Below are 21599 nucleotides of genomic sequence, written 5' to 3' on the forward strand. Positions count from 1 at the left end.
TTTCCTTCCCTGTTGGATTTTTCTTTTGATGTTGAAAGTCTTCCTGAAACCATCCTCCCTTTGTTCCCTTGCCACTGTGTCTGGTACTGCTGCTTCTTTCCAAATGGTATCGAACGCTCGCACAGTTCCTATGGTGTATCAGTCACTGTTCTAAGGGTGTTATTTACCCACGTAACCCTCTGAACAACTCTGTGATACAGTACTATTAACTCTGTCTTAAAACAGAGGAAACTCCACAACAGAAGTTTAAGTGACTTTCACTTATACTCTTTCTGCCCTATCTTGAAGTGGCTTCTGACTCCTTCATGGAACATGGGCCAGGGGAAGTGTAAGTATTCATTCAACCGATACTGTTGTGAGTTGGCATCCCACATCCAAAGTCAGCCAGGTGGTGAGAAGAAGGGGTCATTTGGTGGGTTCTTGGGAGACTGCTGTCACTGGGAGAACTTTCACCTGCGGTTTCCTTGAACTGGCAACGCAATGACCCTTGGTTACCACTGCCTCTGCTCTTGCACTCAAGGAATTGGATAGATTGAGTCTATTCGTTGAAGTCTGTTTGCTTCTCCAGAGAGGATCTGACCTTAGAATCTGAGATCATCCCAAGCTGATGTTCCTTCTCTCACTTGTCCCAAATTGAATGCACAGAAGACACACATTTGTCTCAGCAGCACCAGTGAATGCTATGTAACACTGCAGTCACTTCTTGCTCGACTTTTCCATTGGAAGTCAGCCAGCAGATCCCATGCCTGTTACATTTCTTAGGTAGGAGTTGGATGGTCCCCTGGGTCTTTTCACTTTGAGGAACATGCATCAACCCTCAGGATTATCTCAGTGAGTCCATTCTTAGTAAGTTGAGGAACTGAACTCAATTAATCTCTCTTATTGTGATGAGGTGGGAAAGAAGAGCTCAAAGAACCCATGCAGGGCTCCCGAAAAATTCTCTCTCTAAATGTTCTGCTTTCTGGACCCTTTTATAACCTTTATTTTTAGGGAGGGAGCTATTAGTTCTCTACATGGTTTCTGCCAAAATCTTAATTTAACACTGCTTCATTTTGGAGACATAAAATGGCATCTGAAACATCTATTTCATGTATATGTCTGTATATAATATAAAGGTATCTTCATGTTTATTTGTTTCCTCTATAAAACTATTTGTTCACTGATGACATGAACCAAGTCTGCTGTATTCACCATACTAGGTGAATAACTACATAACAGGCATTCCTACAATATTGATTGAATGAATGCATAAACATGTGTTTTTGACTTATTGACACAAATACATAGAGATAGCTCAGAAAGACACACTACCCAGCTCTAACCATGAAGCCATATAGTCCCAAAAGCAATTATCACTTTTTTCTACAAAAAAAAAGTATTTTTTCATTTTTGAGGCTTTCCTGTAAATCCATCAGTTAAGTAACAAATATTATTTCCAGAGTTCTACACAGTTCTGCCAAAATGTCAATCACGCCACGACACAAACAGGCACTTTTTAAAATAAAGCAATTTATAATACAATTGTATACTAAGTGCCATGAATTCTCAGCTGTAGAAAAAATATCTGGCCTCTCTGCTAATGAAATGAAGGAAAATATAATTGACAGTTATCTTATGAGATTTCATTGTAATGCACATGATGTTATAATAAATCTGGTTACTGGAAATTCTGTGGTACACTGTTTAAAGGATATTAATTGATCGCCTTGGAGTCAGTTTATTTTGAAATTCCTATTGGCGAGCTTTGATATGAATGCAGTATACATATGAAGTAGATTATAACAGGTCTTTTCCAAGACCAATGCATATGATCAGTGAAATAGGAGCTTTATAAAAACCTCTGTTACCATCTATGGCCAATTTGTAACAGATGTGGCAATAAATATTCCAATGTAAAACTAATAAAAAGATTCTCCATATTAGCCTTTGCATGGTACCTTTTCTGAATTAGTAATTTTAGATCAAATAAAGGAAAGCTCCTCTCTGCAAAACAGAACCACCGAAAAATTTTAAAAATAAAATAAAACTAGTTTTTTATATGAAATAATTTGACAATGTGTGATGAGTGAGAATTTGTTTAACTTTTAAAATGTAGGGACTTTGGCCTAGGTGCACTGGTTCACACCTGTAATCTCAGCACTTTGGAAGGCCGAGGCAGGTGGATCACGACGTCAGGAGATTGAGACCATCCTGGCTAACATGGTGAAACCCCATCTCAAGTAAAAATACAAAAAGTTAGCCAGGCATGGTGGTGCACGCCTATAGTCCCAGCTACTCAGGAGGCTGAGGCAGAAGAAGAGCTTAAACCCTGAAGGCAGAGGTTGCAGTGAGCTGAGACTGTGCCACTACACTACAGCCTGGGTAACAGAGCAAGACTCTGTCTCAAAAAAAAAAAAAAAGAAAAGAAGAAAAATGTAGGGGCTTTGTTGGTTTGATTTTAAGAAAACAAATGTGAGGGCATTGTTTTTTCCACTGTTGGTGTTTTTACAGCAACATCCTAACAAGATTCGTTAACATAAAAGTTGGGTGGAGGTTTTACAGCATGCTTCAGAGAAAATCTTCAAAATGTGTGAACATCAAGTTCGGAAAGTATATTTTGTGATCGTTTGTAATCTAAAGTACAGAATACCTATACTCAAAGTAAAAAATTCATTCAAACACACAAACTTAATTTGAGTAACATATAGAAAATATGTGGATGTTTTAATAAACTTATCTTTATTCTTCCAGTCATGTCTTTGACAGTGCGTAGACATAATTTGGGTTCTGAAACCAGGCATTGGCAGAAGCACAGAGCAGGGGCTGAAGAGATATGAGAAAGGAGCATCCAGATGTAACAAGACAGGGATGAGCAACAGGGCAGAGTCTACCAGGGGTCTCTGCAGAAGGACAGAATGCTCAAATGCTCTTCAAGGTTCCATCCTTTGCTGCTCACCTTCCTCATTCTGCACCCTTTCCTGGTTGAATGCATCCACTCCCTGGCATAGCAGAGACTCAGAGTGGCTTTCAAATATTCACTGTTCTCCCCTATTTTCTTTGTACGCCAGTCTGTAATTTTTCATCAGAATTAGCTAAAAGCTGTTGCACCTTTCAAGTGTATGACTGAGCTTAACAGTGTTTAACCATGGCTTTCTTAAGTAAATGCTTGAGTCTTCAATATTCAATTCAACTTACTTCACACGGATGTTTGCAAATACATTATCACCAATTCTTACGTATTTCACCTCAACCAACTTGAAGTGCAGAAGGCTTGCACTCAAGTAACTCTTCTGGATGACAAAGAAGCCTATGACTTGAGCTCAAGCCTCTAACCAACAACGCGTATATCGACACTGGTGAACTCATACGAGGGAACTCAAGGTTGGAAGGCACAGGCCCTTTCCTGATCCTGCCAGAAACATCATAGCATGACCTACGGCAAGGGCAGTAATAACCACCAAACCTCCTGCAATTGCAATGAGTACATAGTCGGTTTCCTTCTTGGTTCTATAGCCCACAAACAGGAGTTTGCCTCTTCATCTGAAAGCCATATTCTTGCCTTCTGGAATATCAGATAACCTGAATTTGTGATTTCGACACGGCTAACACATCAGCAGACGCCCTCGTGCTGAGAACAAACGGGGGGAAGACATTGTTGGCAGCATGTGCGACAGTAGCGATTGCAGTGACCGAATAAAAGAAACCTTTTCTAGCCTGGCTGCTCTCCTTTGAAGACTTTGTACTAACTGAAACTTCAGTGAGACGCTAACCAGAGAAGGCCAGCGCTCTGATGTCCGTAAGGGAACAAGGAACAGAAGCAGGAACATTGAGGCCCACATCCTGGCCACTCAGTAGCTCCCGGCACAGAAAGGGCTGCTTCATATCCAGCACAGGTAGCTTCAAAGCAGCAGGCACCATGGCCCGCACCAGGGGCTGCAGGGCACCTGTCACCTCATGGCGCATGGCCAAAAGGATGGGCACTAATCCACATTTGGAACCGAACTCCAACTAGCTGGGCACATGTCCGTCCAGTTAAATCACTACATTACCCAGAATCCTGTGGCTTGATTATATTCTAGCCAATGAGAAATAAGCAGAAGTGTGGTGCTTCCAAAAGGTATCTTTTGAAAAGAAGGTCACTTTTCTGCTCCAAATTGCAACCCATAACAACAAACAAAGATATGAATGTTAGAACTTTGGCAGCAGATTTTGACCTAAAGGTAGCTGAGAAGTGAGCTGGAACGAGACAAAATTGTTGTAGAGTTGTTATTCTCTCTTTGAATTATATATCTCCAAAATTCTTTTAGGTGAGAGAGAAATGCATTTTTTGTCTTCATTAAATCCCTGTTACATGCAGTATATGTAGCAAAATTGAATCCTAACTCGTAAGCATGGCTTTAGGAAGCAACCCCGAAATCAATACACCAAACCCCGCTTTTTCCCCCAAAGATTACGACCTAAACATCCAGCCTACCTTCTGGGTAGCTTTATCTGAATATATCAACACTCTCCCCACTCCCACTCCACACACACACTTAGCAATAGTAAAACACAACTCGAATTTCCTCCAAAATGTGCTCTTTATGCTGTATTTCCTAGTTCAGTTTGAAGAAAGATTTAATCATTTATTTGCTGAGTAATATAACTGGGGAATCGTTTTTCTTCCCATTCCTTCACCATCTGCTGATAACCTCCTCCGGCAAGATGTCTAGGATCTCCCTACCAGCAGTTATCACATATTGCTCTCCATCCCATTGTCACCATTCTGGTTGTGACCCTTACCAAGCCTTGCCTGAACTGTAATAACAGCCTCTTAACTGGTGTGCCTGCCCTAGTTTCAACTCTACTAACTGCCTCCTACAATCCTCTATGAAAATCTAATAGCATCATTTCCTGGATTAAAATCTTTTCATGGCTCCCATTAAGGATGGAAACAGTCAGTTTCCTTGGCAGGATATTCAGCGCCCTGAAGGATCCAGCCAGCACTGAGTCCTCTAAAGCAAATCTTAATATACCTCTCTTTCCTGTCTCCTCCCGTTGCCCACTAAAGCAATACTCAGCCTCTGGAAAGCCAGGCTTTTCCAGTCCCTAGTAGCTTTGTCGTAACATTCCCTTCATCTGGAATGAGTTTTCCCCTACTTACAGGTCCAGATAATTCCCCAAAATATCCAGCTCGGGTGACAATACTGCTGTGAAGCCATGTGAATCACTGATGTTGCCTAATAAAACTCATATATACTTTTAAAGTTGTACCTTGAAAGTTGCGTGCCAATTGTCGATTTGCACACTTGACTCCCATGATAAACTTCCTGAAGTTGTAAAATTGAGGAGCATATCTTTTCATCTTGGTAATCCCACCTGAAAAATAATAGGTATTTATTACAATGGTAATAGTAGGAATAGCCAACTCTAATTGAGAATATCCTATACACTGACACTGTTGTAAGTACTTTATTTGTACCTCAGTTAATTACCAATGAGCAAGCACTATTACTATTTTACATGTAAAAACAAACAAAGGTACAAATACATCAAGTAACGTACACAGCTAGAGGGTCAGGCTTTGGATCTAGGAAACTGGCTTCACATCTGGGCATTTAACCTTGGAACGACTACATTAGGATGTTCCCAAATAAGCATCTTTGCTTTCTTCTCATCTTTCTCAAATTGTCCAAGGCCTTATGAGGTTCAAAAACAGATGCTAAATTTATAAGTAGAGAGTGGAGGTCAAAAAAATGTATTCATATTTGCTGGGAAAAAAATGGATTGCCCAACACAGAGATTTCCAAACATAGAAGACGATCAGAACTCCCTGGGGAACTTTGTAAAATACACATCCCCAGTCCCAACCAAGAACTAGTAAATCAGCATCTCAGAAGTTAAAGGAAAATTGGTTTAAATATAAAATTTCTGGGAATTTTAAGCAATGTGCTGCTATTTAGACTCAAGTCCAGAAATACATTTACTTACTATGTCTCCAAAATTCCCCAAACCTGTAAGTCTAATCTATTAAGATGTGAAATCAGCTACCTTGGCTTTGATCATTCTCAGTGAACCCATGCTGGCTCCTCATGACCTTTCCTCTACAAACTGTCCCGTTCTTAGCCTACTAAGAGGGTTGCAGGGTTTTCCATGTGTGGTTGTGCAGCTTTAAAACATATTTTGTCTCCTTTATGATCATTGAGGCAATATTTTCCATTCAACAGTATTTCCTTTCTCCATATATTGTCAAAATATTTCTGGCAATAATTCTCCAAGCCACTTCTGTATCTTAGGGTGTATAGATCTAAATCCAGTGTATGGAACTCATTCGAAGAACCGGGCATGTTCTTCCTCTTAGCCACGTTCTCCTGTCCTTTCAAAATGATAGAGAACTTAATAACGTTATTCTTTAAAATATCATTTTATGTTCATATGACTCCATATTCATTTAAAACATGTCTTTAGTATTAACTATTTCATTCATATTTTATTTTAAATACATTTCTTCATGTCAATTTATGGAAGAACTAGCAATTCAGACAAAAGCAGTATCACGGGGAAGGAGTGCATATATCACATGAGATGTGAAGAGATGTAGGTACGGCTTAAATGCTTGACTTCCTTTAGCCTGTATGATACAAGTTTAATTGCATTTTGTTAGCTTTAAAAAAAAAAAAAAAACTGTTTCATGAACAAAGTGAGATTAGTGCCAGAGTTAGAACACAGATCTCCTGATTCTTTAAACTGACACCCTTCTCCCCTTATCATCTAAGTGATTTTCAATGCTGTATAATGCACATATAACACAAGTTTGAGCATTTTGTGAGTTAGAAAGATTGTGTCTGACAATCAAGGTTCAAAGGCAGAAAATATCCTTTACAAATAGTGTGACTCTGGACAGGTCCCTTTTCTCCCTAAAACCCAGTTCCTCATCTTAAAGTTGTGCACATCTCATATTCTCACTATTTGTATTGAATCAAATGAGTTGACACACATAGAGCTTAACACAGTGCCTGAGGATATTATTATTAGTCAGATGATATCCCTTAACATGAATAATAGAATGGTAATGACAGAAATAATTCTTGGCATAACTGTCTGGCCTAAAACAATAGAACTTGCTCTGTTTTCTGAAATCTTCCTTCTCATCTTTCTCAAATTTAACTGCTATATTTATTTTCATTTACTTCTTTTAAACTATGGAAAGCATTTTACAAATTTCCATGTCATTCCTGTGCAAGGACCATGCTAACCTTCTCTGCATCCAACTTTAGTATATGTGCTGCCAATGCCAGCACTAATTGACATATTTAAATATGTCTATTTTTTATATCTCACAAAATTTTATGAAACAGTGTTAGTATTTGGCATTTTGAACTAATCAAAAGCAGGATGCTTAAGAATTTAACTCAAATTGACATTAACATTGCCACTTTCAAAGGGGTGGTGTAAAAAGTTACGATGTTACTGAAGGCTCAGCTGGATTCGTGTCAGGGCTAATAATGCTTGAAGCTCAGCAGTTATCAGTACAATTTTAAAATGCTTTCAACATTTCCTGACAAACCACGCCTCCTCCTAAGTAATGCCTCTTGATCATTCCAAAGCATGTCTTTAACTTGCTGACTTCATCGTCACATCAGACTGAATAGAACAAACAAGGAGAGGGACTTTGACCCCTTTTGCAGGCACATATCATCAGAATGCAGAGCTTCCGTGTTCTCTAAAGAGACAAGGGATTTACTTATAAGAAATAATTCCCAAGCCCTTTGATATGAGACAGGGCACTGGGTCTCCAGTTACTAAAGAGCAAATTAAGCTTTATTTTATTTAACTCTTATTAAACCCATCACTTAATGTTTTAAAATAAACAGAGTGGGTGCTATATAATGTGGTTGCACTGGGCCAATGGCAAATGAGGGGTGTCCCATACAAATACTGATGGAGTCATCGCTTTTTAAAAAATTAAAAATCAAGACATGAAATAGTGTAGTGCTGCATTTTTGTAATTAACTGTGATAAAAGTCTAACAATCATACATTTCTCTGCAGTAAATTTTAATTTCCCTTAAAAATTTCATATCTTGTCTATTGTGACAGATCAGAGGAAAAGTTTGAGGGTTTATATAACACATTAAATATAAAAGTTACCTATCCTCAAATAAAACTACTTTTTGATTCAAAAGAATTTAAAAATAACCCTTCAAATATGATCGATCACTAAATCCATCAACGATACAGTACAAGACAAAACTTTTATCACTACCTAGTAAAATCTGTCTAAAGGATCTTGAGTGAAAAGAAGGAATGATTAAAGTATTTCAGTTTTCTTTGGGGTATGTAAATGTAGGTCAGTATGTTTCAGTGGTCAAAAAGAGGGTAATGCCAGCTCTAGACTTATTCAAAAGGTCCACTTGAGATTATAATAATTTTGATAGCATGGTAATAATTTCCAGACATTCCCCCACCTCGCCATTTTACCAAACCTTGAGAAAGCCTTTTGATTCTTCCCATATATGCCACTTTTACAAAGGAGCAGAGGCTTTGAAAGAAAAACATTTTTGGCTCTGTTAATGCTAGTGTATTCTTCCAGCCCAGTGTTCAGTGTTCAGGACTGGACAGGCAATTACATGCAAATTTGTTGGGAGCTAGGAGGTTCATTTACTACATTCAACCCCATAGAGGAAGATCAATAGAAGTGCAAAACTTAATCCTAGATGAAAGCACCATGTTCAGGTAATGGTTATAGAGTTAAGGCCCTCAGAAGAATGTTAGGAATCAAAAGGGCATGCTAGAGAAAGACATTATGCATCGTGCTTTTTTGAACCATATGGGAAAGACAACAGACAAAGTGAACCAAAGAGTTGGAACACAAGAAGGTAGACGTGCAGTTCAACACAGATTGTTAGGGTTTTTCAAAAGATATGAATGAGGATTGGACCAATTAAAAATGGCTGCCTCGAAAACCTTTTGTTGGCTATTTAAAGAATAGTGGGGTGCAAACAATTGCTCAAACGTAAACCATGCAAGCCATGCTTGCATTTAACTCTGAACTAAAAGGGGAACTCTTTACTGCTGGTTTTCCTGTCTCTTAGTTTTTGTGTGGGATTTCCTGATGTCTTCCCTGCCCAAAGCCACATACTCTGTTGACATTTAACAAAAGTACTGAGCATGTCATAAGACATATCTAGAAGAATATATACGTTAAGAATTATCTTTGATTTCACGGAAGACAGATAATGGAAGAGAACAGGGTGGGAACTAGTTTGTGTTGTAGAAGCTGGTGATTGTTCTGATTGGTTGTTAAGTAATTTGAATATCACCACAGAATATGAATGGGTATGTAGCCTGCATTACCAGGGGAAAATAAAAGTCCTTAAAGCACATAATTAGTCTTCATCAATACCAACTATCAATGTCTTCAGAAAGAACTGTGGATACTCGACCTGGTGTCCAGTGGATTATCAGAGGATCCTTGAATGATTTCCAAAGTTCTCATGCACCAGCTAAAATTATACACAAATTTTTATGTATGTTTTGCCACTTACTGTTCCCACTTGCTGAAGAAACAAGTCTTTAAGAAGATTTTAGACATTTTTTTGAAACAGAAAAAAATCCAGTGTCTCTTACGAATAAGAAAATTGGCCAGCAGTTTCAGAGGAAATGTCTGTGAGAAGAAAATGGGGGGAAAGTCGCAAAGACAAAAAGGCACATTAGACCAAGATGCAAGTCTGACCTGAGAGAAGAGAGGGAAGAAGACAACCCCAGGCCATCACGTGGCAGAGATAACCAAGGTATGCTTCTTCCTGGGAGACAGGGAACTCCACTGATGACTAACTTTGGTTCAGGAACTCTCCTAGAACCTTCCACAGACCACAGACGAGTTCCCACCCTGTTCTTTTCCATCCTTCTTAGGGGACAAGTGCATCAACATGGTGAAACCCCATCTCTACTAAAAAAAAAAATACAAAAGTTAGCTGGTCACGGTGGCAGTCACCTGTAGTCCCAGCTACTGGGGAGACTGAGGCAGGTGAATCCCTTGAACCAAGGAGGCAGAGATTGTAGTGAGCCAAGATTGCACCACTGCACTCCAGCCTGGGTGCCAGACCAAGACTCCATCTCAAAAAAAAAAAAAAAAAAAGAATATGATGAAACACAAGCTATTAACTGTACAATTCCATATTGAATTTTTTAAATTGAATGAGAGAGGCAGGCAAGAAAGAGCACGACCAATAGATAAAAGTGTATAAGAAAACCTCAGCAATCACAACCTAGAAACATAATGTATATGACTCAACACGATTACTTTGGTGAATTACAATGTCATTTCAGGAAACTACTCTCACAGTACTTTGATAATGATACATATAAGTGATACATAAAAAAAAAGTATTCTGGCTAGGCTTTGGTTTAGTAACATTGAACTGATTCTGATTTTGAAGTTTAAACTAGCATGCTTAATCTATGTTACTTAATGGGACCTAATCAAAAGCAGTTATTTCCATGAGACAATTGTCTAAAATCTTGGCCTAATTCTCTGTGCTGAAACTTAAAGAACGCAGAGAAAGCAACTTCAAGAACAACAAAAATATAATTGAAAAACATAAATAACAAACTAGAAAAGTATAGTGTACATTGCAAATCCTTAAATTACGAAACACTTTCACAAATCAATAATGATAAAATACAAATTTTAAAACTGGCAAAAGTAACGAATAGAAAATGCGCAGAAGAAATTCACACAGATCATATATGAAAAAAATCATCTTCACTTATAATGAATACAATGCAAGTTAAGGGCTGTGCATGGTGGCTCATACCTGTAATCCCAGCACTTTGGGAGGCCAAGGCGGGAAGATCACAGTCAGGAGTTCAGGAGCAGCCTGGCCAACATGGTGAAACCCCATCTCTACTAAAAATACAAAAAATTAGCCAGGTGTTGTGGCACGCATCTGTAATCCCAGCTACTCGGGAAGCTGAGGCAGGAGAATCACTTGAACCAGGAGGTGTAGGATGCAGTGAGCCGAGATCGCACCACTGCACTCCATCCCTCGGCAACAGAGTGAGACTCCAGCTCAAAAAAAAAAAAAAAAAAAATGCAAGTTAAATAATAAGCTCTCATTTTCATTTATATAATTGACAATTTATAAAAATAATAAAATTTACCATAGGTAAGGATATTGGGAAGCAGTTCTCTCCAGGAAATAGTTTGAAAAATCTGTTGAAGCCAGTATAATATAATACACTAAAGGCCTTAAACAAGGTCTGGTTTTGACCTAGATTCTAATTTCAGAAATAAAGCCTAAAGAAATATTACAGATATATAAAAAACATATAATAGTATTTAATAAATGTATTCAAAATGGTAAAATAGAGGCTGGGTTAAGGATATTAATAAAATGAAATATTACATAGCCATTAAAAATCATGTTTAGAAAAATAAATATTAACATATGACAGATAACATGTTTCTGCTAAGTTTCTATTAGTTTCTTCTTGCACTGCTGTAAAGAACTACCTGAGACTGGGTAATTTATAAAGAAAAGTGTTTTAATTAACTCACAGTTCTGTACACAACACAAGAAGCATGGCTGAGGAGGCCTCAGGAAACTTAGAATCATGGCAAAAAGTGAAGAAGAAGTCATGCCTTACAGGACCAAGGAAGGAGAAAGAGCATGAAGGAGAAGGTGCCACACACTTTTAAACAACCAGGTCCCATGAGAGTCACTATCATGAGAACACAAAGGAGGACATCTGCCCCCATAATCCAATCACCTCCCACCAGGCCCCTCCTTCAACACTGGGGATTACAGTTTGACATGAGATTTAGGTAGGGACACAAATCCAAACTACATCAGTTTCTAAATGAAATGGCAGTTCCACGTTTTGTATTTTGCATCTATGTTTCTACTGATTTTGCAAAACAGTTCCAAGATAATAATTTGATGGCAGCAGACTTCTGGTTTTGAGTCAAAGTTCTGTGCTGTGAAAACAACAGCTCCATGCCCATTACTTGAGAAATATGCCAGACAATAGAGTTTTGGACAATGTCCTGCTTATTTCATGTGAATTTAAAGAACATACGGGCAGGGATATTATTCAAATGTTCCAGTTATGATTTATCAACCCCAAACAAATAGCCAAGCTGATAGTATGAAACACAGTATAGAGGAAGACCTAAGTAAACTCTTAGAGAAAAGGAACCAGTATGACCTGGCAAAGTGCGGAGAGAGGATCAGCCTCACAGTCAGCAGATTTTAGGCAGAGTTCTGCTCCGTCACCCTCCAAGGAGAGAGCCCTTTTTATCTCTCAATTTCCGTTGACTCACCAGTAGGATAAGGATACTGCCCTCCAGAAAGCACTCATACGAAGGTTAGGGATTATGTATGTAAAGGCTTCACCCTTCCCATATCTAATAGAGGGTCGGAATTCTGAAGCACTGGCAATTCAATGTGGTTTCATCACTTTTAAAAACAGGAGTTAGTCAACCCTATCCAGTCAAGATTTAAAATGGGATTCACAAGACAAATAAGCAAATGGAGGTTGATTTCACCCGAGAAGACAACGTTCAAGAACAAAACCTCAAAATTTGTTAGTGGTCCTACCAGTTTGACTTGGGATTTATTTATCATCATGGACTTGGAATTTGGGGATACTACATGCTCTGTGGACCTTATCTAGACCTATGTGTCTTGGCACTGTTTTCAGAAGAAAAATCCTCTAATGTCCTATGATTGTCTATATGATAATAATAACTAGTATGATTTATTAAGCAACTATTATGTGTCAAGCCCTCAATTAGATGCTCTACATATATAATTTTATCAACAAAATTCCAGCTAAGTATGTACTATCCCCACTTAATAGAGAGGGAAATGGCATCTAAGGAATTTAAAATCTTGGGCCAGGCACAGTGGCTCACACCTGTAATCCCAGCATTTTGGCAGGCTGAGATGGGTGGATCACCTGAGGTCAGGAGTTTGAGACCAGCCTGGCCAATGTGGTAAAACCCTGACTCTACTAAAAATACAAAAATTTGCTGGGTGTGGTGGTGGATGCCTGCAATCCCAGCTACTTGGGAGTCTGAGGCAGGAGAATCACTTGAACCCAGAAGGTGAAGGCTGCAGTGAGCCAAGATCTCGTCACTGCACTTGACCTGAGTGACAAGAGCAAAACTCAGTCTCAAAACAACAACAAAAAAAACTTGTTCATGGTTATTTTAGAAGTCGTATGTTCCTTAGCATGGCACATAGGCTCTTCACACCTTTGTAACTAGGCTACACTTTTCTCATGCATAAAATATTTAAAAGACAGTAGTTATCTGATATGAGAGAGGAAGAGTGGTGAATGAAGATCACCTTGAGCTGTGTTATTTATCGGAAACTTGATAGAAGTGGAGAAATGAAGTGGATTCTTGAGAAGAAACGATTTAGAGAAGCAAAGAGTAAGATATGAACCCTCCGTATGGCAGGAGAAAAAGATGTTCTCAAGCCGTATCAGTGGCTCAAATGATGAGAGTCCAAACGAATTTGTAGGGAACTAGCTCCATCAGGAAATGGAGACTGTTCAGTAAATAGTGTTTCTAATTGCAGATCCTATTTCTAGGAAGGTTCAAAATTGAAACCCAAACTGTGATGCCAACATACAGGGGGAAACACGAGAAAAATATACCCCAAGTGCTGATCCTCTTGCCAACTCTAATGAGAATAACAAGATTACAAATAATGCTAATTTGAGTAATATGTTGATAGATTCGTGTAAGCAGATATCGCTGCAATGAAATCAAGTAAAAACATTTTAAAACTCCATGCCATGTTTCTCACTATGAATATGCACCTTTTTCATTCTTAATGTCTTCAAAACAGAAGTGCATCTTAGAGTCAATGGCACCTTAAAGTCACTGTAACCAGACAGCACTCTTGACTTAGTTATCTGCTTACTCATGAGCAAGGTTGGTTGATTTTCTTGGAGGCTTACCTGGCAAACTTCAGCTTCCTAGTTTTCAGCCATCAAAACATTAAAGGGCCATTAGAAAAAAAAATATGAGCTCTGATCGATGCTTGAAATCCTTCCATTGATATTTCTGGGAAGACTGAGTAGATATGAAAACTAGCCAAAAGTTGTCAATTACTTAGAATTTAATGCCAGTGACAATAATGAAATAGTCCTGGAAATATCCTGACTCATTAGTCCACTTCATGCACAGAAGAAAACACTTTGTAGGAAAACATGGATATAAATGACTCTGAGTTGAAACTTGAAGATAGTTTGGGAATACCTTTAATATACTTTACCTGTTTTCCTTTTTATGAATTTATAAGAGTACAATGTGATTAAAACTTCTATATCTGAGTAAGTCTAAAAGAGCTCTGTCAACAGGTATGAAATAAAAATTCTTCAGCAATAAGAATACATTGTCAGGGTTTAATTAGCATTTCTTTCCATCTTGGCAAAATGAATGGTGTTTTGCAGTTTAAAGGTATTCCTTTAAATGCTTTCAAAACTCCTTAATTCCTATCAAAACAGATGGAAACCCTGTGAAGAACAGTGGTCCATCAGCTGGTAAACAGAATAAATAATGTAGAAATTGTACAGTATAATTTTCCATCATTACAGCAAACATGTTCCTTTAGCCCCAAAATGAGTAATCCTATAATGAATTTACTCCAATGTACCTAAGGTGAGTAAGCAATTCTTTTGTAGTAAACTACTTGCTGCTATGAGGTAAATTAACTCTTCCAGACACCATTTAAAAATATCGCTTCTTACAGAGTACTAAATTGTACACTGATGTTCTAGGCAGTTAATTGCCACGCAGGAGATTTTTCCTCCTGTGGGGTATTTTATTCTTGTTACCCCACGTGGATTATGTAGCATGTAAGAAAGTCATCTAGATTACTGTGACTATTTAAATTTGTGCCATTTAAATGAAATACATTGTGAGGTTCATAACAAAAATAAATTGAACTGAATATTGTGAGGGAATTTGGTAAAATTTCTTTTGGATGACAATTTTGGGGGTGGTTTTTAGTGTTTTTTTCAGGAAAAAAATATGAGTAGGTTTAGGGTTAGGTGCCTCTTTGACTCTAGTTTCTTACAGAGTCTCTGTTTTGATATATAATATTTGATTACCTGTCCTCTTTCTGTTGCTAAGCAAATGGAACATGTTGCTATGTGACATTTTACACGACCACTTTTACTCAGCTTCAACAATGACCAGAGGTCATGATAAGATAATCACACACACTAAAAACTGGAGCACCTGCCTTTTTGTTTCTGGAAAACTACAAAGATTATACTCAAAATTGTTTCTCAAAATATATAACAATCATGATAATACATTTATTAAATAAGTTTTTTCTATATATTAGGAGGTTCACAAAGACCTAGTATCAACATCATCATCATAATCATCATATTTCAGGTGAGAAAAAAATGAGACTATGAAAGGTCAGATCAAATAAGAAATACATGGCCACGAGGGGAAATGAGTTCTATTCACTAGACTTTTTAACCCAGAAAATATCAAAAATCTCTCCAAAGCAAAGGAAAGCTGGAAATTTTACACTTGCACTAACAGCTAATTTCAAGGTATATTTTTACTTTCTGTAGCTCTAGATGGTAGCTTTGCATCTTTCTTAGTCTTTAATGATACTTAATAATAATGTTGACAGGTATCAATTACCTGATACTGAATTCTGCTAGGCAGCCAAATAAATGTTTTCCTTACGCCAGCCCACAAAATCCTCACAACAGCAGAAGATTATGAAGAATCCAAGACTCAGAAACTGAAAATCAAGGTCATTTAGTACATAGTGGAGCCAGGATTAAAAGTGACATGTGCTGACATCTAAACCTACACCTGTAACCACTACACTATACTATCCCAGCTGTCAGGTCTTTCAGAATTACCAGAAACTTCTCTTTCCATTTGAGTACAGGTTGTCCATTCATACTTGCAGTTTTAATTAATGTTTTTCATTCTCAAAGAACACAGTACGACTGTGTTTAAAAAGAAATAAAACATTTGCATGCAGAAGGCATGATAGTTGGATGATAGAGAACTGAAAGATAATTATATAATGACAATAATGTGGGTATATGTGCATGTAATTAATTGCTCTAGAACACACAAAATAGAGAAAAGCCAGTGGCCAGATAGGTGGTTCACAAGAATGAGCATTACAACAGGGACCAAAACCTGATTTGGGGTCCGTTTCTTAACCTGCATTTATTAAATATTGAATAGATGCAAAGAAACATTTATAAATATCTGTAGTTTAAGAACCACAGCAAAATCAAAGCTCATATCTGGACCATACTGTTAAACGGACCATTAACGTGATCTGTGGAGCCCCTGCATCTCTCCTTCCATGGGGAACTACTTTCCTAAATCTCATGTTTCTCATTCCCTTTGTTTCTTTGCAATTTTACCACACAATTTGCATCCAGAAACAATGGACTGCTTAGTAGCTTATAATTAAGAACCTGGGGATGGGTGCGGTGCTCACGCCTGTAATCCCAGCACTTTGGGAGGCTGAGGCGGGGTGGATCACATGGTCAAGAGAGCGAGACCATCCTGGTCCACATAGTGAAACCCCGTCTCTACTAAAAACACAAAAAATTAGCTGGGCCTGGAGGCACATGCCTATAATCCCAGATACTCAGGAGGCTGAGGCAGGAGAATTGCCTGAACCCAGGGGGCGGAGGTTGCAGTGAGCCAAGATCGCGCCATTGCATTCCAGCCTGGGTAACAAGAGTGAAACTCCATCTCAAAAAAAAAAAAAAAAAAGAACCTGAATTTTTCTGTGTTCATCAATAGTATTCTGTGACTTGTTTTTTCCTTAACATTAGATTTCTGAGACTCCTGCATGTACGTGCTTGTTGTTACTTGTGGGTGCACCTCATTTCCTCGAATTTCTGCATATATGTGGATACATCATCCTTTGTAAGACTATACCATATTTTTTATCCATGCTCATTTGAATGGCCATTTTCATTGCTTCCAGATTTTTGCTAGTATAAAAGTTACTAGCCTAAAGATTTTTCTATCTTTCTTCTTATACAAAATTTTCTCTAGCGTATATCCCTACAAATAGACTTGCTGGCTCACAGGATGCGCACATCAACTTTCCTAGATAACGTCCAGTGATACTCCACAGTGCTTGTACAATGTATACACCTGCAGTGTGCAAAAGTTATGGTTCTCCATAGACTTACCAACAATTGTTTCAGTCAACCTCCTAATTTTCACCTATCTGCTGATGAGTATAAAATGCTTTTCATTGTGGTTTTAATTTACGTTTCTTTGAAAACTACTGAAATTGAGCTTCATTTGTTTAGAAACTGCTCAAGTTTCTTCTGTGAAGTACCTGTTCAAGTCTTATGGTCCATTTCTGCACTGGGTTTTCTTTTTCAGTCTGTCTGCACGCATTCCTTATTTATCCTCAATACTAGTCAATTTTTAGCTATATGTGTTACAGATACCTTTTCTCAGTCAGAGGCTGATATTTTCACATTCTCTATGAGGTCTTTCTATTTTAAAAAGTTCTAAATATTATTGAAATCAATTTTTCAATAGTTTGTGGTTTTAAGGATCATCTCATACACTGTTTTCTAAAAGTTTGAGTGTTGTCTTTCATGCTTCAGTCTTCAATCGTCCTAGAACAGATATCTGTGTTGTATAAAATATGAGGTTTAATGTCACTATTATATTATATGGATGGTTCCAACGTCATTTGTTGAAAAATTTATATTTTCCTTAATGCCTTGCAATGCCATCTGGGTCATAAATCAAATTTCCAGACATGTCAGCATCTGTTTGGGGTCCTCTGTTCAATTTAATTATTGTCTTTATTAGCCCATTTGGCAATATCATATTATCTTAATTATTCTACATTTATATTAATTCTTGTGATCTGGCAAGAAAATTTCTTCACCTAAGTTTTAGTTCTTGACCCACATCTGAGTTCTACATGGCTCCTAACTTTTTCAAGTAAATTTTAAAATCAGTTTTAAAGCAATACCAAAAAATTATGTTATGAGTTTTCAAAGAATTTTAATCTAGGTAATTTTTATTAAAATTTGCAACTTTAGGATATTCAATTTTCTTATCCATGAATACCAGAGTCTTCCATTTATATAGGGCTTTTCCAATGTGTTCTCAAAAAGCTTTATTATTTTCCCTGTAAAAGTCATTCCTATCGTTTATAGATTTTTTGATTAATGCTTTTTACATTTTTTTGCTATTATAAATCACATCCTCTTTTTAAATATTACCTACTTAAGTTATGAATACAAATATATTGATTTTTGTACATTGATTTTATATCTAGTCACCTTGCTAAATTCTCTTGCTAATTCAATAAATAATCTCCATATTATGTTTTCTATACATTTATATGCAAACCATAATCATCTTTCTTTACAATCCATATATTGTCACGATTTACTTATTTATTTATTTTTGTCTTGATGAGTTGGTTAGAATCTCTAGTGTAATGTACACAAAAAATAGTAATGGTATACAACTTTTTCCTGTTCTTGATCTTGAGTTAATTTTAAATTAAATGCAAATTATTCCACTAAACGTAAAATAAATAATGATACACACTTGTGAAATGCTGCACACTTGTGCAGCGTTATTTATTTCCCATTTAGTGGAATAATTTGCAGTTAATTTAAAATTAACTCAAGATCAAGAACAGGAAACACATTTCTTGACAAATATCTACTTTTAGTCTGCTAAAAGTTTTTATAATGAATAGATCAGAGATCATGAATTTTATGAAAAGCTTTTTCCTTCATCTATTCAAGTGATATACTTTTCTCCCTTTAATATATAATACATTTTTTAAAAAATTTTCCATGTAAAGCAAGCCTTGCATTCCTGGAATAACGCCAATTTAGTCCAGTATCCTTTTTCATATATTGTATGATTCATTTTATTAATGTTTTGTTTAAGAAATGCTCTTCTCTCTCTATGAGCAAGATCGGACTTTCTAGTTCCTACATTTCGTTTGTATGAAATTTGAATAATTTGTTCCTTGAATGTTACATAATCCACATTGACTAAATCATACGGGAATAATGTTTTGTTTTGGTTTCGTTTGTTTCTTTGTGAAGAGGGGAGGCTTTTAACTGCTGAATCGATTTCTTTCATGATTATAGGATTATGTGATAATCTACTCATTGTATTAATTACGGTAAATTATACTCTGAAGACTGTTTCCTTGTCTAATAACACTTCGATGTTGGCATAATGCTGCTTATTATTCTTTGATTATGAAGACTGCAGTAATATCCTCTTTTATTTCAAAATTATTTATTTTTGTGCTCTCCTTTCTTTTCTTGATCAATTTGGCTGGTGTACTGTCTTTGTAAAGAACAAAGTTTGGTTTTGTGGGTTCTATTGTACTTTTGTTTTTTATCTTATTGTAAATCCCACTTGATCTATTTTTAGGTAACATTCCTTTTTTTTTAGTGTTATAAATAAAAATCTTAGCTCATTAATGTTCTGTCTTTTTTTCTCTTTTACTATAAGCACTCACCTGTACAAACTCTCCTATAACTATGAATTTAGATATATCCCACAAATTGTAACATACAGTATTTTTTATTGTGTTCTATTCTAAAATTTTTCTATTTTCCTTAAAATTTCCTATTTAGCCCATGCTTTACTTAAAATTATATTTGTTTGTTTTGGGGGGTGGGGGGTTATTGTTGTTTGTTTGTTTTTGAAACAGAGTTTCACTCTGTCACCCAGTCTGGAGGGCAGTGGCACAGTCTAGGCTCACTGCAGCCTCTGCTTCCCAGATTCAAGGGATTCTCCTGTCTCAGCCTCACAGGTAGCTTGGATTACAGGCATCTGCTACCATGTCCAGCTAATTTTTACATTTTTAGTAGAGATGGGGCTTCACTATGTTGGCCACACTTGCCTCAAACTCCTGACCTCAAGTGATCCACCTGCCTCAGCCTCCCAAAGTGCTGGGATTACAGGTGTGAAGCACTTTGCACGGCCTACAATTATGTTTCTTGATCTTCAAATGCCTATGGTTTTGTTGGTTACAGTTTGCTGTTGGTTTCTAACTCAATCGTTTTGTGCTAAAAAAAAAAAAATTTTTTTAAATACTCTGAATGAGATCAATCTTTTGACTTCGTTGAATCTTATGTGGTGACCTAGTGTATGATCTAGTTTTCCAAAATTACTTGAGATAAATATGGGGTTCACAATTAGCCTTTGTTAATTAAGCTCTTTAGATCTTCTCTATCTTTACTTTTTTTTTTTTTTTTTGTCACCTTCATCTAACAAGTACTAAGACACAATTACTATAAAATGATAGACTTGGTATAAATTTCTCTTTGCAGGTCAATTTTTGCTTTATATGTTTTGAGACTTGGTTAGGAAGCACATATAAGCTGAACACACACACAAACACATAGACAACTTCTTAACTAGAAATTTTTAACATATAATCACTCCTTATCTCTAGTTAGCCATTTGATTTAATATCTATTTTCTCTGAAATCAACAGAACTACCTCAATTTCTTTTGACTAGTATTTGCCTGCTTACATATGTGTGTATGTGTGTGTGTGTGTGTGTGTGTGTGTGTGGTGTGTATGTGATAATATATAAGAAATATATATATGTATATATGTACATATATATGAAAAAGATATATATTCTTAATATATGTATACGTGTGCATGTACATACGTATTTAATATCTGCTTTTAAGATCTTCTGTTTGTCTTTGGTGTCTTGAATCTACACTCTAACATATCCATATGTAGATTTCTTTGTAAATATCCTGTGTCATTTATTATGGTCTCTGGCTCTGAGAATTGGTAACCTTAAATATATCTGGAAAATTTATAGCCATTATTGATGTAATGACTGCCTCTCCTCCACTTCGTCTCTTTTTTCTTTAAAGACTCTAATTCATTTTAATCTCTTTCTTATTTTTCACCTGTCTTTCCTTATTCTGTATTAGAAATACTCTTAGATATATCTCTATCTATCCTAATATGTATGATCTGTTTGTACCATTTGTTGAATGTTTATTTTCAAATATTGCCTGTTTTCTTATTCCTGAAAACTATATTTGATTTTTTAAATCTACTTGATCATGAAGTCTCTTGTTCATTTTCAATTCCTTTTTTAATCTTTAAGCATATTGATAATGTATATTTTATTCTACTGCCAGATAACTCTAACATCCGATGTCTTTGATATTATAGCAACCTTGTTTACACCAAGCCTCATTTACAATGCCATATTTCCTTGTATATTTTGTTATATTTATATCTCAGGGATGAGGTTCAAGGCATGTTACCTGAAAACAAGGCACCTCAGCATTCGAAAAAAGCAGCAGAAGCAAGAAGGTCTCTCTGACCTTCTTCTGCCATTCTCTACTAAAGCAGGCCATCCAGAAAAGAATTTTCTGAACTTCTTCTAGAATCAGCCACAGATATTAAGAAAAAGAATAAAGACACAGAGTTTCCAAGAAGCATCTGAACAAACAGATCATGCGAAGTTCCCCCTGGTTTATTACCATTCGATTTATACACTTTTGTCCTCCAATCATACGTCTGCAATAGTCATTCATAAAAACACAGATTTCCCTGTTTCTTTGTGTCA

At 36.6% G+C, this 21599-nt stretch overlaps 1 non-coding gene and 1 pseudogene across 1 annotated transcript; both read right to left on the minus strand.

Moving 5' to 3' along the window:
* Positions 1-280: 280 nt before the first annotated feature.
* On the minus strand, positions 281-5223 carry LOC141584407 (cytochrome b-c1 complex subunit Rieske, mitochondrial pseudogene; annotated as a pseudogene).
* Positions 5224-7156: 1933 nt separating this feature from the next.
* On the minus strand, positions 7157-7259 carry LOC120361185 (U6 spliceosomal RNA). The gene has a single exon (XR_005577532.1). It is a non-coding gene; the product is annotated as a U6 spliceosomal RNA (small nuclear RNA).
* Between the last annotated feature and the right edge of the window lie 14340 nt (positions 7260-21599).

Source organism: Saimiri boliviensis, chromosome 4 (assembly GCF_048565385.1).
Source record: "Saimiri boliviensis isolate mSaiBol1 chromosome 4, mSaiBol1.pri, whole genome shotgun sequence".
Taxonomy (NCBI): domain Eukaryota; kingdom Metazoa; phylum Chordata; class Mammalia; order Primates; family Cebidae; genus Saimiri; species Saimiri boliviensis.